The sequence below is a fragment of the Amphiura filiformis genome, chromosome 13 (genome assembly GCF_039555335.1).
Source record: "Amphiura filiformis chromosome 13, Afil_fr2py, whole genome shotgun sequence".
NCBI classification, from domain to species: Eukaryota; Metazoa; Echinodermata; class Ophiuroidea; order Amphilepidida; family Amphiuridae; genus Amphiura; species Amphiura filiformis.
The window spans coordinates 58,527,643-58,541,122 of NC_092640.1; the positions used below are offsets into that span (position 1 = coordinate 58,527,643).

Here is a 13,480-nt window from a genome sequence, read left to right on the forward strand (position 1 = left end):
TGTATGGGAACAATGTCAAGCTTAACAATGGCTGAAGTAGTGGATGTCGATCTGAGTTTAGTTCCTGCTATAGAACAACTGAATACAACCGATACCTCAATTTCCATATCTATGGATAGTGGGGGCAGCACAAGCACTGACGCTCCAAGTATGATTAGTCACATATCGTCCAATTCGCGATCAACCTCCTCACTCTCTCGTGGTGGGAATAACATTTTTCAGAACGCCGTCACAGAATGGGATACAGTGAACCACCGAAGCAGTTTGGACACCATCAACACAAGTATTCCGGATGAGTTTGATCAAGCCGAGAGGCACTCACGATTGGTCGTCGTAGAACGTGTGCCATGGAGCGAAGTTCACGTCGCGAAGGTGCTTGAAAATAGCGAGAGAGTGAAACAGATTGTTAAAAACTTTCCACACGATGTGATACAGAGAGTGTCCTATCTGCTGCAGAGACCTCTGGTTCGCATCGCCAAAGAGGCCCAACGACTAAGCACCATGTACGGACAATGCACTAAGCATGAAATTCATGCAGCAATCAAGCTTATCCTAGCACAGCCCGTTGCAGAAACATGTCTCGCATCAGCCGTCCGTGCACTATCTCTCTTCCAAATGAGCAGCGAAAGATTCAAGCTCAGCAAACGTGTGCGCTCAGGACTCACATTTTCTGTTGGACAGTTTTACCGTTGGTTGGTGGACACCCATGTGTCACTAAGGATTCACGAGCATGCTGCGGTGTACCTTACGGCGTGCATGGAGACACTTTTAGAGGAGATAATTGTACGTGCTTGTTCAGGATACCATGGGAAAAGTGACGGAGAACTCTCTATGAGCATAGTGGAATATGGAATATCTAACGATGGGGACATATGGGGATTACTGCAACCGTTTGACTATCTGATTTGTGGCAGAACATCAACAGGTAAGTTGGTCATTACCCCACCCCCAAAACATGGGTACATCTTTCCCCAGACCCCCCCCCCACACACACAGTCACCCATTTCCCTTTCCCCCAGTAAAAGCAATATTTTCAGAGTCTAACGCAAATGAAAGGCGTAATGTTTTATAAGACAAAATGATTACTATTAATTAATTATTTAAATCTCATAAGATATTAACAGCATGATATTGGCTTCCTGGCCGGCTGACACAATTTTAACGCTTATTATTTACCATAGCAACATTTGTTACAAGAGATGTAATATGCCAATGTGTTGCCTAGCAACCATTAATATCTCATATCTGTACAGTTTTTATGACTGATTACTTGCCATTTTTGGCTCCTTTCAAGGGAAATTGATTTTATAAGAGTTCTATCAATAATAAATATTCAAATGATGAAGTCACCTGTAAAATTGAAAGAAAAATAATAAAAAAATTATTTGATGCAAAAGTGTTTTCAGTGTGTGATACATTGTACATTGTGAAAAAGATCATGTTTTTATAAAAGGTTCTCATCATTAGTTTTTACATAACATCTACACTTGGTCTGCATGTTCATGTAGGGCAATATTAATTGTCTGTGGTTTGAATAAGGAGAATCCACTGAATGATCTGAATCTGAACAATACCAACATTATACATAGAGATTCAGTGTTATAAAATTTTTTGTATTTTACACTAGCTCCGATTCAAACTCTTTAATTGCACTAAGTATGTCTCTAGGTGGCAGTATAACACATTAGTAAGCTACATGCAGATTGTAGATGGAACTTGGAGCTGTACCGGTACAGTATTTGTATCAAAATGAGTTGTGCATTTTTAAACTTCCCAGTTTCCCCCAGGAACCAAACTCTAAAAATATGCATCACCAAATTGAAATTACTAAAGTGGTGGTAAAAATAAGTTAAAACTGTAGGCCTTGATGCGTTGCCTAGATTCAAAGATATATCAAATGTTTCTTTGATCTTGCAAATTATTTCAGTGATCTTTACTTTGTCATTGCATTTGTCTCTCGTAATCACCTCAAGCTGATCGAAAGAAAAAAAAGTTTGGGACACAGGGCTATATTGTAACTAGACATGGGTCTCTAGAAATTAAATTTACCCAGATTTAAAAATCTAACAGGTTTTCCATTCAGGGTTCAAAATTATGGTGGATATTTCTAACAGATTTTCAATTAGGGCTTATAAAATAAATGTAGATGCAACAATGTCATAATCTGATTGGGTAATTTTCAACAAAATTGGCAAATTTAATATGTGAACTGGTACTAAAAATACAAGGCACATTGTTGTCTGCCCATAATAAGTACCCATGAACCTTGAGCCAAGCTAAAAACCACACTGAAAGCCACACTGATATGTGTTCAAGATGTTGGGTTTTAGGCTCATTGGAAAAGGATAAAAGGACCACTTGTTGGAGAAGGAGTTTGACATACTTATCACTCTCATAGTACAATACACAGTTCAGTATTGCTACCATTAGCTAGAGGATACACACAGGGGTAGTCCCCCCTAATAAAGAGAGAGAGAGCGAGAGAGAGAAAGCATTGAAACCTAGAGAACTAGGGACCCAAGTCCCAAAGGGGATGGAAAAGTGTCCGAAAACACCCCTGAGGATTCCCCAAAGAAGTGCACCGGTACCCCTGTTCTTGAGTTCTGAATACATGTAGGCCTATGTATCATATGATTTCTTTTTCCATTGTAGGCCTATTGCAGAGTTTCAAAATGACACCAATTCCAGGGCACCAGTTATAATTATAGTCGGTTTTTTTAGTACATTTAAGCCATTGTTTTGGGTAAACTGAACTTTGTCTATTCACAAGTGAGAAGAAGATTGAATTTTGGATTTGCATCTGGAAACCTTAGATGTTGCTAATTACCGTGACGAGAGTGACTGCAATTTGAATTTGAACTTGGCACCATCCATCACCTCACACATCCCGCAGGCTGTGCACATACAGCATACCATGATACCAACTATGGTTCAGGTATGAAAGAAAAGAATAAAATAAGATAAAAAGTAGGTGGTGATTTTTCCATTTGGCAAAGATATTATTGGGCTTGGTCCCCTCCTACGAAGTCCAAGTTCAATCTATGTTCAAATAGCTTGAAGGATGATGTATGGTAAATGGTCCACCCACATGGTAGTATTTAGACAAGCTGTCCATTTTATACTTTTTCATGTGCCTGGAGCGGTTATGGTGATGATGGGGATTGCGGAGTCGGTGGTGAGAGCAAAAGCTACGTGAGAAAATGTACGCATAGTAATAGAGTGTTGTCACGTCACTCAAACATGGTTACTGAGGACAAGTTACATTATAGACATGGTAGAAGGAATGTTAAAAGCACTTGTTTTAATTTGACAAAAGTTATGTATACCCCTGTCAAATGATTATGCTGATAATTGAAGTTTCTACCAAGGCTTCCTAGCCTTCCTACATGCACCAAATAGATTAGTCCACATGTAGTGCCTATGCCTAGCCATCATATCTTGAAGCTTACAAGTTGAACCACAAAATGAACTTTTTACATCAATTTCCCATAATCAGTAACCATGGTAACAGTGCCAACCACTTGCAGAATGACTATCCAGATAATCCCATCCCTAAACATACTTTGAGGAAGGGGGCAAGCTTTATGCATTACACTCTCAGTCCCAGTCGCTCTGGGCAAGTTTGGGACCACTAGCCAAGAACCAGTTTGAGGTCTTGTTTATGAAGTTTATATCCCCATCATCAATTTAGCCTACCCTTCACCAGCCTCCCTTCCCTGCTGTACCAACTAAATTCCTACTTTTCTTAAAGAACTATTTTACCCGAAAGCATGCAATCCAACTTCAATGTTCTTTGATGTGGTTGTTTGATGTAGTGTTTTGACCAATGGTTAAGGCTGTGGGCAGTTTTATAGATTGTCATGATCATTGGATGGTGGTCTGGACTCACAAAAAAAATCCCTCCAGGCTCTGGCAAACACTGGAAACCTCTTTGTAGCTTATAATTTCAAGTTGGCACACACAAAGGTTTTATTTTCTTGTCCATGCATTTGTATTTTATACTTCTGTATCCATTTGAACAAAAGATGTTTTCTGTTCTAGCCTCAAATTTTGCTTCTGGTCCTATGGCCTGACTTGCAGCAAACACTTGTTTTGAACTTATAGAAATTGGGCTAAGCTTTAGCAGGTACAAAATGTACACAGGATACAAAGGCTATCATAATGCTTGATACTAATTTTGAGGGGAGTCGGGTGCACCAAAGCAGATCTTTCAAAACTTCAGGGCAACCGTTATTTTTCAGGGTTGTAAATTTATAAGCAAAGGCTCTGCTCTCATATCTCTGATATGATTTAAGCACAGATATCTGAGATGCTCAAAAATATGGTGCTTACAGGTGCTCACTGGTTGCTTCATGATCATGGCAACTTGCTTCGCTCATACATGACTAGTCAAGGGGTGGCATGGTTTGCAAACAAGGCTAGAGGTAATCAGGGATGTGAGAGTAGTTGCAAGTGCAACACGGGCTACTTGTACATTCGTATCTCTGCTTTTGATAAGACATGCCTTTACGTACTTAAAAATTAAATGGTAAATTGTTATGCGTAACCTTATGAATAAGTTCTCGGTTACATGCACAAACTTCAATAGTTGACATAAATACAATCATGGCAACATGCACATCATATTACTATTCAGATTAGTTTTGTCAAAAATCATTAGTTACATCTGCAAAGTGACAGCTGATGGGCCATCAACATTTCAATATTTTTTTTAATCGCACATTGAGTCATTACAACATGGCAGTCTATGTAACATGTTTTGTGATAATGAAAGCAGGCAGTAGTTTCCTGCAACCAGATCTAGGGGTCAGTTCTTCCTCTTTGTGACATGAAATCATGTCCCGTGATACTGTCATGTTTGCTTCATAGGGTTATCATCATCATGACAATCATGTAGGCCCTAATCGCTAGTGATGAGCGTCGCCCTAATCGCTAGTGATGAGCGTCATTGTCATCATATATGAAATTGACACTATTTCAATGAAATTCTTGACATTATTTCAAGTGATAGATTATATTAGATTTAGAAATTGAATAGCATATTTACTTAAATGTGTTTGTGTGTTTGTTTGATTTACACTTTGTTTTACCAGAAAATGTGGTAAATAAGATCATGGGGCTTGCTTTTAGTTTCAAGTTAGTTTCAGTTCAGCATGTTCATGATGTAACTAAATTCTTGTGACTGGCTGAGGTTAATGAAATAAAAACAATATTACCAGTACATAAGAAAGGGAGAGCATGTAGGCATAACAAATAAACTTTAACATTTGGTGATTGAAAATTGTCAACATGGGACTGCCTTACAATTTACACAAGTACATGTACTTCCTTTTCAAATTACAGAAATTGGTCAGGGTATGTCCCAATTATCTGTAGGCCTACACTGAGGCACATACAATGTACAAATATGGGCATACATTTCAATCAATTAATTCAGGACCAGCACCCACAAACCCGGAATATGTTACTTCTGAGAGGAAAGTAGATTGTACATGCACATGCAGTCATGCAAATGTGCATTATACATAATAAGTTAGTAAGTCTCAGAGATCCGCAATCACACAATAGGTATGTGAAATTGGCTTTTCTGCATAAAGAAATGCATAGCATCTAGCTTCCTAACCAATTGTTTCTGAGACCAGGAAAGTTCTTTTGTGCATCTAAATGTGATCATTTTGGGCACTGAAATTGAGTTCTCGATCAGTTATAGGGTGTGGTTTGCCCATATGCACTTGACATAGCACAAAATTATGAAAAGGATGATTATTATAATCCATATCTGCCTCTTCTTAATCCTAATATCATTGCCATAAAATGACTCATTGCTTGATTTCTCAGAATTTTAGAGAACACTTGACAATTGTAATGTTACTTTCTTCTGAATAATGTGGTAAAAAAAATCAATTTTTGTGTCATTTTCTAGTCTTCACAAGTTCACAGTCATAATTATGAAAATCTCAAAATATAAAATTTTGATATAGGGGCCTATGTTCTTGGTTTTATAGCAGGAATAATTCACAAAAGAAAAAGGCCAACAAAATGTGCAACTCCTCAAAATATGTATTTCATCAAAGTTAAACTAAACTTCATATATTTCACGGTTTGCATCTGAACAGTTCATTTCAATTGTTGGCTTTATAATAATACTTATTTTAATATCTTCAAATAGTTGGCTCACAGAAGAGAACTTGAACAAGAACTTGAACTTATGATAGTTTCTTGTTTCAGTGTATCTTCTCCGTTATGACAATTTCTTTTTCACTCCATTTTCTTTGTTGCTTTCTTCCTTAAAAATCCAATCAATAAGTCAAATAAATAACAATTTAGATTGTTGTTTGAGTCATACCAGAGAGTCATACCTTGTTATTTTTCGATTTGTTGAACTTAAAAACTATTCAAGTGTTTTTTCTTTCATAAGTATTTGCCCCATCAATCACGCCTTGGATTTAACACTTAAGGAAAAGGAATTATAGAGGATTATTGTCTAATCTCATAACCTCCCAACCTTACGACTGGCTTATGGATTACAGATCTCAAGGATTCCCTATGCCATATTGGGACCTTATGATATGTTTTGTCTCCCGATGTTTATTTTAGCTATTGTGAACCAAACAAGTGTGAAGTTCAAGATGGTTATGACCCGTCGAACGCACCCTCAGAAGTGCGGTTGTAATTGTCCAGCTTTCATGGTTTGAAATGGATGTAATTTCTGTACCACAAAGCGATCAGGAGTTTGATCAATTCTACTCGAATGAGTTACTTGAATGAGTTCTAAACACAAAAAGAGAAACTGCAGGACTGACTGATGAACTTGAAAATTGGGTTTTGTTTAATTAAATAGCAGAAACTAAAACCCTATTGTTTCTTGAATATCAGACCAGTAACATGGACTTCACACTTCAAAGTATTTGAGTGACAAAAACTTTGTTGAGGACAACATGCGGAAGATGAGATCATGGCATGTTGCTAAAATTATGATTCCAATCTTGTATTGTCAAAGTTTGCAATATGCCGAGAAATACATTGTGTACCCCTGATGTTGTGTAATCAGTCAGTCATCATGGTCATTCATAAGTACTATACTGTAGGCCCAGGATGCGTTGGTTATGATTCCATCAAATTTGAATTGTCAAATTTTGAAAATTGCAAGAAATATCTGTCACAACCAGCTACGGCTACATACATACATGTGTTGACACTAGCCAGAACCATCATCTCCTTGAAACCATGATGCATCAGCCATGTATCAAGCCCAAAGTACCTATTATCATCGGAAACATTTGAGCACAAGGGAGAGATACAGGAGAGAGATCCTGCCTGCCCAGGGAAGGAAAGGATTAAGAAATAGAAGCATCATAACATTGGCAGGAACCATATTGTTATGATCCAGATATCAAGGTGAATCCAGAGTCAGCCCTTCTGTCAAGTGAATCCTTCCTCTGATATTGCAAAGAAGATTTTGCAGAACAAAAAGGGTGTGTCTTTATTGATATCATGCTATCACCCTTCACTTAAGGTTTCAAGGGTGATGACATTTTGAAGCAGACCTGTAACAAATTGGGAGTTGAATGATATCTGATAAGGTAATAGTAACATGGTCACCAGGTCTTGTGTAATAAGCACATGCACAAGGTTCAGAGGAAATCACTACCTCACCACAAAGCAGGGACTTTTTATGCAAAAAACAAGGCCCGTACGCAGGATTTTTTTGGGGGGTGCTTTTTTTGGACTTTTTTCCAGGGGGGGGGGCGATTTTGTGAAAAGTGGACTTTCTTCCAGAAATGTGGACCTTTTTTGACCCAAAAAGCATAAAAAACCTGATTTTTTTTCCTCCTACGCTCGCAAGTTCTGAAATTTTGGGACTTATTGTATACTTTTGCCAATTTGGGGAGGTGCAGTCGCACTCCCTGCACCCCCCACCCCCCCTGCGTACGGGCCTGGCAGAAATCAACAAAATACCCTGTCAGATTTCTGTTTGAAATCAAGGAAATGTCACTTTGATACTTGGAATTGATAGAGACTCAATTTTTGCCAATATTGTCACTTCTGAAGAGAAAAACATGTAGGATGAAGACGGTTAAATAAGATCTTTCATCATCGGGAGGAAGGGAGGAGGTTCTTAGTGCCATCTGCATTAAAATTGCATGCAATTGAATACAAAGATATTCAACCCTGACATGTCCAAACTCCAGTTTGTGACACATGCATACATTACATAAATCCTGCATCAGTCAGGAGGCAGTGAGTGCTTCTGATGGTATAAAGTCATAAGGAAATAATGTGACATATGCTACTTCACATAATGTTTATCCACCTTTTTTATGGAAAATCCTAATGAAGAAATTGGTCACTGTGATCCATGCGTACGGCTTAGACTATGTTTCCACAGCTTCCTGTCAGTTGAGTTAAAGGAACAGATGTATTGATGCGCGTGGATATACGCTCATGGAGATGTGCCAGACATTACAGCTGGTCTTCATCTTTTACATTTTCCCTTGTATTTCCACTGATTTTGAACTGGACTCAAAAGTTCAGTAACTTTCAGGACATTTAAATTTTCTTCTTTTTAATTTCTTGATTGGACTGTTAAAGTTAAAATAACTGTTGTTGTCTGGTTGCTATGGATCTTGCTAAAAGTGAAATAACAGCGATGGTCAATCTAAACACAGTCCATCACCTTTATTTTGCTTAGGACGCAATTTGCCTTGAAGTCTATTTTCACATTCAACTTCCAGGAAATAAATGAGTATTTTAGGTGATTTTTTGATCCCATGGGGGTAAAATGTGATGTAGGGAGTTCTTTACCCACATGACTAAGCAAAACTCATTTTTATTAAAAAAGCTCAAGATGTTCATTATGTCCTTTTTTATATTTAGAAATTTTAGAATCGCCATCTCATCGAAATTAATTTTTATGGCTCCGAGTATTAAAGCCATAATGTACGATCTTTTAAATCAAGTTTGGTGATTTTTTTTCAAACCTGATTTAGACCTGGCATACATTACAAGTTTCTAAGTTTGGAAGGGGACATGAAAACTTCTTCTGCTGCTGCTGCTTCTGCTCAACGCTACAATTATATATAACCAGGCGAGGAGGAAGTAGTGTGTGATGCGACGAGAAGAAAACTTAACTGTGTTCATAATGAAATAAGTAGCATCTGCATTTACATGTCTATAGCTTTCTCCTCAAAAACACCATGCACCCTAGCCAATGCACCCAGCTTCTCAAAAAAATTGTGAAACATATTTATTATTACTACCTATTAGTTTACCGTGATTTAATATTAATAGTCAAGGAATTGTAAAAGGAAGTCATCTCAATAAATAAAATCAACGGTAAGCTTGTCTTGCTCATGATTGCATCTGATCATTTATATACCTTCCTGATCTGATTAGACTTAAATCCACCTAAACTGATTCAAATATTGGTTTTACCAGCTTCAAGGCACCAGTCATATTCTTTACAACTTACAAATATTATTCAAATCCTAATAGAGGAGACAGTGTGATGATAATCACCATAGAAGATTGGTAATGCATGAAATCAGATTCCACTTATATGAAGAGATCAAAGATGTAATCTGACAGAATCATGATAGATACTTATGGCAATAATGTTTGTAGGATAGCGAGAGCAATCACTCTCTACAGCTCTCCTTAAATGTGATATAGGAGAGTGATTTTTAGCTCCTTTATAAATGCTCTAAACAGCTCTCCTTGAAGACTCCAGAAGAGCTATCTAATGCTCTCCTGCAAATTCCAAAAGACTGTTCCTGTAGTGTTTTGTTTGGCCAAAAATCTCTTTTGCTGCTGCTGAGCCCCCAGAACTGAGCTCAGGAGTCAAATATGGATGAATCAAAATAAACATCATAAATTGCTATAATATTTGCCATCATTCTGTACACAAAGATAAGAAAACCCATACAGGTTTCATCCTGCCACCAAAATCCAAAATAATCACAAGTTGATCCTTATTAATTACCCATTATAACAATCCAACCACAATCATATGTGCTCATTTGTTAATTGGCGCCCTGTGTTAATCATCCCCAATTAACACCCGTTCAGCAAGTAGTGAATCTCATCTCTGGCTCCAAACAAACTACCACATAGCAGACACATTAGAAGTTAACAACAAATTATGCAAAGACAGTCTCCTACCTGTAATCAGGGTTGCCAAACCTGCAGTGTGGTAGCCCAAATGGGTGAATTTGGAAAATCTTGTGACTTGATTATTTTCTGTCCCGTATGATGTCGAACCTTGATAGAAGGCCTATGATCATGATGATAGAACCTAATGCTCTTTGCGATGTTTGCCCCTCCTCCCACATTTGCTAGTAGTTTCCTCTCCCATAAAAAACGATGGTTTCGGGAAAAATTGGGTGACTTTTCGATGATATGACCTGCAAATTGGGCTGAAATTTTTTGGCAACCCTGCCTGAGTGCCTGTAATCATGTCTTGCCTTTGCTCAAAGTCTTTATTAGTAATGATTCATTTGGTCAATATAATAATGTGGCCAAATCAAAACAGATAATTATGTTGTTTGTAGATAAGAAATACAGTTTTATTTTGTGCTTTAGTAGGTAACAAGGTAATGTGAACGAGATGAAACAGACAAAATGACTCCTTGGTTGAAAATCACTCTCGTTATGAGTTTTTCAACAATAAGGTTTACAATAGATTTGTATGAAGATGTTTGGGAAGCATTGAAATGGTGTGAATGCTTTGTTGGGCAGGAAAATCACAGATTTTCTTGCAATATGGTAGTGTCCTGGCTTGACTAAGGCCTGTTGTAATAGGGTAGGGTCCCATCCCGTCCCTGTTATTTGTCAACATTGGTAACATTTTGGTGTAGGCAGTAGGCCTGTTATACTGTGTGGGGGTACACTATAGCTGCCCCCATCATCATATCACACCAAAAGTGAGTTGACCCTCATCGCCATTCTGCAATGAAATATGGAGTGGGAAAGTTCTTGCCCCTTGAATCGTTGCCCTTGGCATATAAGGCGCTTTTTATTTCATTCTTTCCAATGTGACTATATCAATCGCTAGTGTTCATTGTAGTGTGAGTCAAACTTTAAAACTGCAGCCTCTTAGAAAGTGTATTACACTTTTTTTCGTCACAATAATTTGCATTTTATGCAACACTTTCATCCTTCAGTGCTTCACTGCCAGCCCTGCTTTTCTGGCCTTAGGGCCTACTTTCCTCCGGCTATTTCGTATGCTGGGCCAGACGGTTCGCACTTTGAATAACTTTCTCTTTGTATTACAGTTTTTGTTTGTTTTATCGTACATAGAATTTAATTCATTATAGGTAAACAAACAAGGTTGGAATTATTTTTAGCTGATTTGTGTAAAAAAGTAGTATTTTTGACCACCTGTATGCATAATGTAGCTTTATAAAACCAAAACATATTGTGGTCAAGATAAAGGGCAGTAAGTCACTTGCTTCAAGATAGAAACCGGGATAACAGTCAATTCAGTGAGCCATGAAGGGTTAGGTTTTTTGACAGGTTCAAAATATGTTTGTATGCAAATCCCATGTATGCTGCAAGTGCTACAAGGCGTTTCCTGTTTTGAAAACGTTGGCTTATTATGAAATTATTTTGGCAAACTTAATTATTAAATGGTGTAGATTTGACTTGAATATGGAATTTGGTAATTTGGTGGTTAGTGAAAATGATTTTTTTTTAATTAACAGGGCACTACTGCACTATATGTAGTAATACTGGGCCTCAAAAAAGTTCATACACCATTTTAGGGTTTTTTTTTAAGCATCATCAGTCGGGGAAAATTTCTGTGGCAAACAGTACCATTATCAGCCTGCTTCTAGAATGACCACCGCAGCCAGTGTCAGCTCCCTGAGTGTTTGTACAGAAAAACTGGGGCAAGCCATAGACCCTATGGGCAAGCAGTAGTATTTTGTCTTGAGAATTTCAACCACTCACCAAAGTAGCCAGAGAGTGGAGTACCAAAGTTATACCAGAGATCATGTGAAGAACTCTTCTCTGTACACACACACAAAGTGACAAACACATATATGATGGCTAATGGCTCATATGATTGACAGAAGAAAGAACTTGACAAAAAGAGAACCTTAGTCAAATGCTAAGGTAAAAATACAAAGTTAACTTGACTGCTATGAAAAAATAGTTATAGAGAGAGAATGAGGAACTGGATGAATAATATAGATATTGGAAGTCATTGAAATATTTGAACACTTGAAACAAAGCTTGAAATAATGTGTGCATTTTGCAAATAGCTAGATCCTGGTCATGCAACTTTGAATAAGTGCTGTGTCCTGTATTGAATCACAACAAACACAAACTTTGGTGCTAAATAAAAGCTACATATTCGGACCAGTTCCAACATTTTTGAGCAGGAAGCAGCTGGTCAAGATATACCTTGAAGAGAATCAACACTTGAAGAGATTTCAATATTGTAACACAATAACCAGCACACAACAGGTATATAGGGCTTAATCATGTAATCCCAATCAAAGCTCTCCACATCATGTTATTCCATAAAATCAGATTATCCTTAAAACTGATTTACACAATGTCTTGAAACATGGAACAATAGGATTGGGAGATTGGGACAATGTAAGGCTATTGTACTAATAGAGAATTACAGGGCAATCCATATAAATGAGGACATTGCAATAAATGATTACATCAATGGGGCCACCTGGAGATAGGTACTTACAAAGTTTGTTTTATTTGAAGTGGTTTTATTATAAATATAATAAATATAAATGAGAAGATCATGATATCATTACTGGATTTTTTGAACAAAGAAATGTCACCTTGGGTACCAAAAAAAAGGAAAAAAAGAAAAGCAAGGTTGGTCATTAGACTTAAAAGGCAATTTTCAAATATAAATGATGAGAATTATGATGATTACTTGGTATGCATTTATTCAATTTACATACTGTTTAAGTCTTTATGTACAGTCTATTTTAGATAAATGAATAATTGAATCAGAATGGGTTACAACAATATTATTAATAATATTTTTATGGCTGTACACAGATAAAACGCCCTTGGAATGTGTTCCCGGATCTGTGACATATGTTGTACAGTTTTAAAAATCATTTAGTCAGAAATAATATGAAAATAGTGTTTTCAGGCAATTATTTCTAAAATGACTAAATATATTGATTAACTTCTACTATTAAACCATTTGTGCAACATATGCTACACACAATTATCTTTTGTAAATTTGATTATTTTCAATATAAATAGAGAACAAATTGGTCACTTTTTTCAAAAGTATATTATTGGTAAGTTCAACTTTAAATTTTAGCATAAAAAAACCAGCAAAATAAAATTATCAATTCTGTAACCCCTCCATATGACAAATAGATAGTCCTTTGACCAAATATGGAAGTGATAAAATAACAACTAGAAATACTGGAATGGTGTTGTTTACAACAGGAAAAGAATTGGACTTGGCGTGATTGATAGATAAGCTTACTTG

General features: G+C 37.0%; 1 protein-coding gene across 1 annotated transcript in view; it reads left to right on the plus strand.

Moving 5' to 3' along the window:
- Positions 1-786: 786 nt before the first annotated feature.
- The window catches only part of LOC140168579 (ankyrin repeat and BTB/POZ domain-containing protein 2-like), a 70,249-nt gene continuing 57,555 nt past the window's right edge, over positions 787-13,480 (plus strand). The window contains 1 exon segment of the mRNA XM_072191980.1: positions 787-925. The gene's annotated coding sequence lies outside the window, so the exon portion shown is untranslated.